The following is an 11,384-nucleotide window of genomic DNA, read 5'->3' on the forward strand; positions in this document are numbered from 1 at the left end:
TTTAATGTGTAATATTGTGTGAATATTGTTGATTTAATGTGTAATATTGTTGATTAAAGGTGTAATATTGTTGATTAAATGTGTAATATTGTTGATTAAAGGTTAAATTGTGCAATATTGTTGATTAAAGGTGTAATATTGTTGATTTAATTAAGGTTAATGTGTAATATTGTTGATTAAAGGTGTGATATTGTTGATTAAAGGTGTAATATTGTTGATTAAAGGTGTGATATTGTTGATTAAAGGTGTAATATTGTTGATTTAATGTGTAATATTGTTGATTAAAGGTGTAATATTGTTGATTAAAGGTGTAATATTGTTGATTAAAGGTGTGATATTGTTGATTAAAGGTGTAATATTGTTGATTAAAGGTGTAATATTGTTGATTTAATGTGTAATATTGTTAATTAAAGGTGTAATATTGTTGATTAAAGGTGTAATATTGTTGATTAAAGGTGTTAAAGGTGTGATATTGTTGATTGTTAAAGGTGTAATATTGTTGAGGTTAAAGGTGTGTAATATTGTTGATTAAAGGTGTAATATTGTTGATTTAAATGTGTTTAATATTGTTGATTTAATGTGTAATATTGTTGATTAAAGGTGTGATATTGTTGATTTAATGTGTAATATTGTTGATTAAAGGTGTAATATTGTTGATTTAATGTGTAATATTGTTGATTTAATGTGTAATATTGTTAATTAAAGGTGTGATATTGTTGATTAAAGGTGTAATATTGTTGATTTAATGTGTAATATTGTTGATTAAAGGTGTGATATTGTTGATTGAAATGTGTAATATTGTTGATTAAAGGTGTGATATTGTTGATTAAAGGTGTGATATTGTTTATTAAAGTTGTGATATTGTTGATTAAAGGTGTGATATTGTTGATTAAAGGTGTGATATTGTTGATATTATTGATTAAAGGTGTGATATTTTTTAATGAAGGTGTAATAGAATGAAAATTATGGTAAAATGTATGGTGCCATTTATTCAAATGGATTTATTATTATTAATTCAGATGAACTGATGAAAGCATTAATAACAAGAAAGCAATATATATAGAATTAAATCAACTAAACAAACCAGCAAATGTAAAACATATAGCAAAAATATACTGAAGAAACCAGCGAACACAGGAAATTGGGAACACAATATGAAACATACTCTCGAACACAGGAAAATTGGGAACACAATATGAAACATACTCTCGAACACAGGAAATTTGGAACACAATATGAAACATACTCTCGAACACAGGAAATTGGGAACACAATATGAAACATACTCTCGAACACAGGAAATTGGGAACACAATATGAAACATACTCTCGAACACAGGAAATTGGGAAAACAATATGAAACATACTATCAAACAAAGTAAACAATATCTGAATATTAGTTTAAAACAAGTATTAAGTGAACGAATTGACTCCCTCAATACCTACAATCTCATGTCGTACTACAAAATACGTTTCTGATATGACGTGACGTTCAGTGTGTGTAAGTGTGATGTCAGACATTCATTTTAATCTGTTCGACTTAAATTTGATAAAATGTCTTATGTTAATTTGTTACCAATATAATTACAATAAATATAGAACAGCTACAGCTGAGGAGTATAATACAAACACTGGAAGGTGGAACGAGAAAAACCTGATTTTACAAAGGTGCTGTTTTATAGTAGGCAAACCACTAACTCCACACATCATTACATATATATTGATACATAATTATATAACCTGGCGTTCCTTCTTTACAAGAAATTGACAACTAGTAAATAGCACAGGAACTATCTTACAGACAGAATAAATGTGCTGAGATTGACACGTACTATTACCGGCTGACGTGGCAACTGGGCTGCTGCTCCGGAAACTTTACTGTTACCAGCAAATTTCTGTTCAGATTTAAATGGCAAAAAATACTGCAGAGATAAGGCGTCGGTGGTGTAACGGTCAGCATGGTTGCCTTCCAAGCAGTCGATCCGGGTTCGACTCCCGGCCGACGCACATTTATTTTACATGATTTTGTTCCATATTTCAAAACCTCGAACATTGGATTAATAGGACAATAATTAGTCATTGAAGAATGGAAAACGATTGTATATTAGAACTAGTCATCACCTTATAATTCTTACAAAAAAACCCGCGTTGTTTACAACCGAAATTTTCCAATCACCGTTTTACCTGGTGCAATCACATCAATACAATAACATTGATCACTGACTCGCCTTATCCACGTATAGACAGAACAATATTACATCCATGTACTAAACTTGTGATAATGGGATCGTCAGTGCTCTCCACTAATTGACATCATATAGAAATTGTGTTATATTTATGTCACAATAAGAACCCAACCAAATTTTCCCATTTGAGGTGAAATATGCTGATTATTCGGATTTAAATCATTATAATGAGGGGATTCCTTTCATGAGATGATTCAGGACTCTATCAATAGAAGTTGATATAAAACTTTAGGTAACATGTATGTGTTGGTGAGTACCATGACAACGGATGTCTTGATTTAAATATTACTACACCCAAATGTACAAACTTAGCTGGTTCTCCAGAGGATCGAATGACACGGAAACAAACGTCAAATAAAAAAAATACTGAAATATTTTAATCCGAGGAAAGAAGAATTTCTCTCATGTCAAGGCGTCGGTGGTGTAACGGTCAGCATGGTTGCCTTCCAAGCAGTCGATCCGGGTTCGACTCCCGGCCGACGCACACTATCTTTTGCAATAATCATCATATTAGGCGTTAAAATACCAAATAAAACACTGTTTTCCCCAAATTAATCACCATCGTCTTGGCGTCAGTTGTTGACAACAGAATAAGATACCTGTAAGATATTACTAATGAAAAGAGAAAGCATGGTCAACATACACCTATAGAATTATGATGCTGAAAATAAGCAGGAAACGATAATTATGTCAAGAGATACAGGATAAAGAAGTGTGATTGTCGCCAACATGATGTATTGGAGATTTTGATTCCGTTGGTTTCGGTATCATTAACCTTGCTTTCGTTTTAGGATGCGGATTCTTCAAAGGATGATATGACCTGGACACAAACGTTCAAAAGAATGTACACTGGTTAATTATTTGAATCCGACGAAAGTGGATGTCCCTGATCAAACAAGGCGTCTGTGGTGTAACGGTCTGCATTGTCTTCCAAGCAGTCGTACATTTATTTTATAATGTACTTAAAAAAACGATCACTGGATCCATACCACAATGATAACTTTATTCAGAAAGAAAAATGAGTAGTGAAAAAATCTAGCGTCTCTTAACAGCTTTCATCACATACGTACATGTAAGTACTGTTGATGGGATCGTAAGTCATCACCATATATATCATCACATAACAATTGTTTGATATTTTCTGTTAGTATTAGGTAAATGTAAACTTTTCAAGTGGTTTTCAGTGACCTTACTGGCGTCTAACAGCACGTTTTTAGGAGTGATTTCCATGACAACAGGCGTCTCGATGTTACAACATACAAATGTGATGTGTGATCCTAGTATGTTGTACACAGTGGGTTTGTCTTATGCTATCAATCACGGTCTAATGGCCTAGACGATTCTCCAGGGGATGAAATGACCCGGAAACAAACATTTAAACAAGTTTGACAATGGCAAGATATCTGAAGCGAAAGAAAAAGGATATTTGCATTTAGCAAGGCGTCGGTGGTGTAACGGTCAGCATGGTTGCCTTCCAAGCAGTCGATCCGGGTTCGACTCCCGGCCGACGCAAATTGCTTTTTGTTGCTGCATAATATCATTCCCCTCTTCCCCAATAGAATACAAAATTTAAATTATTATGACAAAAAGTAAGATCTCCCTGCTAATTATTTGTTTGAATAGAAAGCGATATAATCAATTTGAATCATTCTGGATTCTCGATTCACAAAATCAAGAAAAATATAAATAATTTATAAAGAAGTGTGTTCTATTGGCTTTGAAGTTTGGTGTCGCTCCTTTGTTATCTGAAAAGAAACATGTTATTGGTCAGTGTTTTTTCTTGAATCCCGCTCTAGACCAATCAGGTTTATTCGCCTATACATATAGTTTTACCATGTAATGTTCCAGATGGCGAAGTCATGATTATCCCTGACGAATTAAGAATGAGACGTTTCTGTTATATAGTTTACTGTACTATGATCGACTGCCGGTCACCAACGATGTATTGATATAACAAAAAGGCATTCTCAATGGTATGTTCACATTGACAATTCATGTAGTTCAATCAATACGCATATTTAGAATGTATCATTGTCGCAACATATTAATAGAAAATGTATTTGAATATAAAAGTGTTTAGTAAACGACTTGATGACTGTCACTTCGATAGTAACATGTTGATGAAGTCATACAAAATATGGTGCTGATATGAAATGACGTTTAATATGAGTAAGTGTGATTTCAGACATTCACATTGATAAGGATTTGACAACTAGTCATAAACACGTGAGCTGTCTTATAGACTAATAATATTTCTATTTCGAGATTAAAATCCCTTATACCGGCTGAACGTGGTAGCTGGACTACTAACCCGGAAACTTAACTTGTACCAGCGAAATTCTTTTTAGATCTAAATGACAGAAAAAAAATATGTGAAGTTAACATCGTCGTTGGTGTGAAAGTCACCATGATTTTGTCAGATATTTCAACTCCTCAAGCACTTGATCTATACTACAATGATGACTCAATGGTGAAAAGCAAGATCTATGTTATATAAACCAAGGCCTTTAATTGTTATAGGTATAAAACCTTTTTTCTCATCTTAGTATCCAACCTCTGTTTTACCGGGGAATAACGTTTGTGGTAATAATTGCCATGACGACAGGTGTCCTGATTTCAATGTTACAACACATAAATACAGTGTGTGAACCTGCTACGGATTTGTCTGATGATGTCATTCTCAGGCTTTTGACCACGCTGATTCCTTAAAGGATGATATGACCTGGACACAAACGTTCAAAAGAAATCACACTGGTTAACGATTTGAATCCGACGAAAGAGGATGTCCCCGATCAAACAAGGCGTCGGTGGTGTAACGGTCAACATAGTTGCTTTCTTCATGGAAGAAACTTTTTTCAGACTCTGATCAGAGTTACCTAGCAGATTTTTCGCTATCAATCACAGATAACGATACCTGTAAGATATTACTGATGAAAATAGAAAGCAAGGTCAACATACACCTAAAGAATTATCATGCCGTAAAATAAGCATGAACCGATAATAATTTGTTTCAAGAGATGTTAGCTGACTTCTGATTTAAAGATGTATAGAAAAATATCACATACTGAGAGGGAAAAGAAACGCAATTAGGAATTTCCAGGTCAAATACGGAAAATAGAAAAGGGCTTTAGAATGTAATTATGGTGTAACTGGAAGAGAGTGGACCACTCTGTCATCTACGAGAATTTAATTCGTGTACGTTAAGTAAACTTTTCAAATTTGACGTTGATTCAAGAGTACCCCACTCAAAATGACGTGCGTTCTGGACCCATCAATATCGTGCATGCCCCCCGCGAGCTGCAGTAACTGCACGAACTTTTTTGTGCATTGAATTGATCGGGTTATTAACCCTCCTCTTTGGTATACGATTCCATTCCTTATCCAGCGCCAACGCCAACTGAGCGACGTTGATTGGAGGATTCGGCCTACGTCTTATCCTTCTGTCCAACTCGTCCCATTAATGTTCTATTGGGGAGATGTTCGGGCTGTATGGGGGCCAGTATAGGGTGGGAGCATTGTTTGCTTCAAGATAACTATGGCAAACCCTCGCTACATGCGACCGGGCGTTGTCCTGCTGAAACGTCAGTTGACGCTGCTGTACTAGAGGAATAACATGGGGCGCTAGGACTTGATCTCTATAGCGGACGGCCGTGAAATTTCCCTGAATAACGACCAGAGGAGTCTTAATACCATGCGCAATCCCTCTCCATACCGTGACCGATCCTCCTTCAAAGCGGTTATTCTCTATCACGAAAGCATCTGCATAGCGCTCGTGGGTACGTCTATAGACACGACGTCGGCCGTCTGCCCGGTAAAGCGAAAACCTGGACTCATCTCAGAACAGGACTCTTCTCCAACGTTGCATTGGGAAGCGGAATGTGCGTTCAGCCATTGCATTCGTCTGGCACGTCGCCGCGCATTAAGCTGTGAACCAACATATGGCCGCGGTCTTAGACCGAAGGCACGCAGTCGAGTACGCACTGTCTTTGAATCAGTTGGAACATGATGACACCCAATTGTGTTCCTTGTTGTTTCCGTGGCCGTCAGAAAGCGATTGCGTAGGTGCGAAAGTCGCATTGCCCTATCCTGCCGACGCGTCGTCACACGAGGGCGACCGCTTCGGGGACGGTCTGCAACCCTTCCGGTAACATGCAGTCTTTTGATGAGACGGCAAATGCTCGATGGATGGACTCCAAATTGATTAGCGACCTGATTTTGCGGGGTACCTTGCATAAGAAGTGCAATGGCATGACCCCTGTCAACTTCGGACAGTCGTGGCATTTTTTACGGTGAATTGTTTATGCTTAAAATGTGGGAAATCAATATGGATATGTCTGAAGATTCGCACACACAGAATGTGGACCAGTCCTTCATACTGGGTTCGAGATATCGTGTTTTTTTCTCTTATTCTTTTGTACAAGTGGAGTGCGCAGTTTAGTTATGCATCAGTGATTTTAACACGGTACCATAGGGACCTAACTCAAATGCACACATTTGTCAAGTTTCAGGGATGTACGTCAAGGATTTAATTTACAATATTAACTTTCTGCTCATTGCGTTTCTATTTCCTCTCAGTATAAATGTAAATACTGTTGATGGGATCGTAAGTCATCACCATATATATCATCATATAACAATTGTTTGATACTTTTTGTTAGTATTAGGTAAATGTAAACTTTTCAAGTGGTTTTCAGTGACCTTACTGGCGCATAACAGTACGTTTTTAGGAGTGATTTCCATGACAACAGGTGTTTTGATGTTACTACACACAAATGTAATGTATGATTCTAGTATGTTGTACTCACTGGGTTTGTCTTATGCTATCAATCACGGTCTAACAGCCTAGACGATTCTCCAGTGGATGAAATGACCCGGAAACAAACATTTAAACAAGTTTGACGATTGTAAGATATCTGACGCGAAAGAAAAAAGATATTTGCATTTAGAAAGGCGTCGGTGGTGTAACGGTCAGCATGGTTGCCTTCCAAGCAGTCGATCCGGGTTCGACTCCCGGCCGACGCAAATTGCTTTTTGTTGCTGCATAATATCATTCCCCTCGCGATATAATCAATTTGAATCATTCTGTATTATCGTTTCTATAAATGTACAAAATCAAGAAAAATATAAAGAACTTAAAAAGTAGCCTTCAAAAATTATTGAAAGGGAAATTAGCAGGTACAGGAACCCCACACGCAAATCATCATCTTAAATTTCGGATATCGGCTCTTTTCCTGACGAATATCAACAAAAAGATAATTGGATAATATATTATTTGACACAACTACGTTGTTGAAATAGCATGAGCCATTTACCGAAGTATTGTGTAGTGGATAAGACGACAAGACTAGTTTGATCCTTTGATGTACATGAAATGAATCTCGAGGTCACATACCTGTGTGTTGTAGTGGCTTTGAAGTTGGGTGTCGCTCCTTTGTAATCTTAAAAGAAACCTGTTATTGGTCAGTTTTTTTCCTGAAACCCACTCTAGACCAATCAGATTATTCGCCTGTACCTTTAGTTCTACCATGTAATGTTCCAGATGGCGAAGTCATCATGATCCCTGACGAATTAAGAATGAGACGTTTCTGTTATATAGTTTACTGTGCTATGATCGACTACCGATCACCAACGATGTATTGATATAACAAAAAGGCATTCTCAATGGTATGTTCACATTGACAATTCATGTAGTTCAATCAATACGCATATTTAGAATGTATCATTGTCGCAACATATTAATAGAAAATGTATTTGAATATAAAAGTGTTTAGTAAACGACTTGATGACTGTCACTTCGATAGTAACATGTTGATGAAGTCATACAAAATATGGTGCTGATATGAAATAACGTTTAATATGAGTAAGTGTGATTTCAGACATTCATATTGATAAGGATTTGACAACTAGTCATAAACACGTGAGCTGTCTTATAGACTAATAATATTTCTATTTTGAGATTAAAATCCTCTATACCGGCTGAAAGTGGTAGCTGAAATCCTAATCCGGAAACTTAACTTGTACCAGCGAAATTCTTTTTAGATCTAAATGACAAAATATTCTGTGAAGTTAACATCGTCGTTGGTGTGAAAGTCACTATGATTTTGTCAGATAGTTCAACTCCTCAAGGACTTGATCTATACTACAATGATGACTCAATGAAGAAAAGCAAGATCTATGTTATATAAATCAATGCCTTTAATTGTTATAGGTATAAAACCTCGTTTTTTCCCCATCTTAGTATCCAATCTCTGTTTTACCGGGGAAAATCCTGTTCTTTATAAATACTTTTGCTAACTGACTGGTTTAAATCCCAGATGTACAGATCGTCAGTTTTCTACATTAACTAACGTCATACAACAGTTGTTTGATGTTTCTATCAAAATAAAATTTCATGCTATATTTTCCTCATTCGAGGTAAAACGAGGTGTTTGAATTATGACGAGGGGATTCCTTGGTGGAAAGATTCACAACACTGTCAAAAGTAGTTGATGTAAATTGTTATGTTAATGTCTATATTAAAAAATGGAGTTCTTTGACCCTACAGGCGCATAACATTTGTGGTAATAATTGCCATGACGACAAGTGTCGTGATTTCAATGTTACAACACATAAATACAGTGTGTGAACCTGCTACGGATTTGTCTGATGATGTCATTCTCAGGCTTTTGACCAAGATAATTCTTCAAAGGATGATATGACCCGGACACAAACGTTCAAAAGAAATTACACTGGTTAACGATTTGAATCCGACGAAAGAGGATGTCCCCGATCAAACAAGGCGTCGGTGGTGTAACGGTCAGCATGGTTGCCTTCTTTATGGAAGAAACTTTTTTCAGACGCTGATCAGAGTTACTTAGCAGATTTTTCTTTCGAAAAACTTAAACTTCTGGGTTATGCCAAAGACGTTAAACATACTGATTCATTTTTTATCAACTTTTTTTTAGGGGTTGTACGTTTCTGTATTCTCAAAAGGCGTAATATGGTAGGTAACCAAATGTCCCAAATTAAGACGTCTTTTATTTATACATTGCGTGAGTATTTTGATTACTGACAACAAACTTTTGAAGCCAGTTGACTATTGAAATGATTCAGAGGTCTTAGATATGATAACAGTGAACGCATTTCACTAGATTATCTCTTATAGTCACCAACTGATTGATTTCATTTTATACGTTTCTGTTATGAAGTGACGTTCAGTGTGTGTAAGTGTGACTTAAATTTGATAAAATGTCTGATGTTAATTTGTTACCAATATAATTACAATATACAGTCAATATTTTCAACAAAAAATGTGTCTGAAGATTCCATAAATATTGTCAATATAAATACAGAACAGCTACAGCTGAGGAGTATAATACAAACACTAGAAGGTGAAACGAGAAAAACCTGATTTTACAAAGGTGCTGTTTTATAGTAGGCAAACCACTAACTCCACACATAATTGCATATGTATTGCTACATGATGATATAACCTGGCGTTATTTCGTTACAAGAAATTGACAACTAGTAAATAACACAGGAACTATTTTACAGACAGAATAAATGTGCTGAGATTGACACGTACTATTACCGGCTGACGTGGCAACTGGGCTGCTGCTCCGGAAACTTTACTGTTACCAGCAAATTTCTGTTCAGATTTAAATGGCAAAAAATACTGCAGAGATAAGGCGTCGGTGGTGTAACGGTCAGCATGGTTGCCTTCCAAGCAGTCGATCCGGGTTCGACTCCCGGCCGACGCACATTTATTTTACATGATTTTGTTCCATATTTCAAAACCTCGAACATTGGATTAATAGGACAATAATTAGTCATTGAAGAATGGAAAACGATTGTATATTAGAACTAGTCATCACCTTATAATTCTTCCAGAAAAAAAACGCGTTGTTTACAACCGAAATTTTCCAATCACCGTTTTACCTGGTGCAATCACATCAATACAATAACATTGATCACTGACTCGCCTTATCCACGTATAGATAGAACAATATTACATCAATGTACTAAACTTGTGATAATGGGATCGTCAGTGCTCTCCACTAATTGACATCATATAGAAATTGTGTTATATTTATGTCACAATAAGAACCCAACCAAATTTTCCCATTTGAGGTGAAATATGCTGATTAACACTAACTGGTGAAATTAAAGTAGTACTTTTCATTCGGATTTAAATCATTATAATAAGGGGATTCCTTTCATGAGATGATTCAGGACTCTATCAATAGAAGTTGATATAAAACTTTAGGTAACATGTATGTGTTGGTGAGTACCATGACAACGGATGTCTTGATTTAAATATTACTACACCCAAATGTACAAACTTAGCTGGTTCTCCAGAGGATCGAATGACACGGAAACAAACGTCAAATAAAAAAATACTGAAATATTTTAATCCGAGGAAAGAAGAATTTCTCTCATGTCAAGGCGTCGGTGGTGTAACGGTCAGCATTGTCTTCCAAGCAGTCGTACATTTATTTTATAATGTACTTAAAAAAACGATCACTGGATCCATACCACAATGATAACTTTATTCAGAAAGAAAAATGAGTAGTGAAAAAATCTAGCGTCTCTTCACAGCTTTCATCACATACGTACATGTAAGTACTGTTGATGGGATCGTAAGTCATCACCATATATATCATCACATAACAATTGTTTGATATTTTCTGTTAGTATTAGGTAAATGTAAACTTTTCAAGTGGTTTTCAGTGACCTTACTGGCGCATAACAGCACGTTTTTAGGAGTGATTTCCATGACAACAGGCGTCTCGATGTTACAACATACAAATGTGATGTGTGATCCTAGTATGTTGTACATAGTGGGTTTGTCTTATGCTATCAATCACGGTCTAATGGCCTAGACGATTCTCCAGGGGATGAAATGACCCGGAAACAAACATTTAAACAAGTTTGACAATGGCAAGATATCTGAAGCGAAAGACAAAGGATATTTGCATTTAGCAAGGCGTCGGTGGTGTAACGGTCAGCATGGTTGCCTTAGCATATCCGGGTTCGAACGACGCAAATTGCTTTTTGTTGCTGCATAATATCATTCCCCTCTTCAATAGAATACAAAATTTAAATTATTATGACAAAAAGTAAGATCTCCCTGCTAATTATTTGTTTGAATAGAAAGCGA

General features: G+C 36.1%; 5 non-coding genes across 5 annotated transcripts; all 5 read left to right on the top strand.

Moving 5' to 3' along the window:
- Positions 1–1,934: 1,934 nt before the first annotated feature.
- Positions 1,935–2,006, top strand: Trnag-ucc (transfer RNA glycine (anticodon UCC)). The gene has a single exon. It is a non-coding gene; the product is annotated as a tRNA-Gly (tRNA).
- A 651-nt stretch (positions 2,007–2,657) lies between these two features.
- Positions 2,658–2,729, top strand: Trnag-ucc (transfer RNA glycine (anticodon UCC)). Its single transcript has one exon. It is a non-coding gene; the product is annotated as a tRNA-Gly (tRNA).
- A 956-nt stretch (positions 2,730–3,685) lies between these two features.
- Trnag-ucc (transfer RNA glycine (anticodon UCC)) lies at positions 3,686–3,757 on the top strand. The gene has a single exon. It is a non-coding gene; the product is annotated as a tRNA-Gly (tRNA).
- A 3,438-nt stretch (positions 3,758–7,195) lies between these two features.
- On the top strand, positions 7,196–7,267 carry Trnag-ucc (transfer RNA glycine (anticodon UCC)). The gene has a single exon. It is a non-coding gene; the product is annotated as a tRNA-Gly (tRNA).
- Positions 7,268–9,912: 2,645 nt separating this feature from the next.
- Positions 9,913–9,984, top strand: Trnag-ucc (transfer RNA glycine (anticodon UCC)). Its single transcript has one exon. It is a non-coding gene; the product is annotated as a tRNA-Gly (tRNA).
- The last annotated feature ends 1,400 nt before the right edge of the window (positions 9,985–11,384 follow it).

The sequence above is a fragment of the Ylistrum balloti genome, unplaced genomic scaffold (assembly GCF_031769215.1).
Source record: "Ylistrum balloti isolate Yb309-2 unplaced genomic scaffold, AGI_CSIRO_Ybal_v1 Utg370368, whole genome shotgun sequence".
Lineage (NCBI taxonomy): Eukaryota > Metazoa > Mollusca > Bivalvia > Pectinida > Pectinidae > Ylistrum > Ylistrum balloti.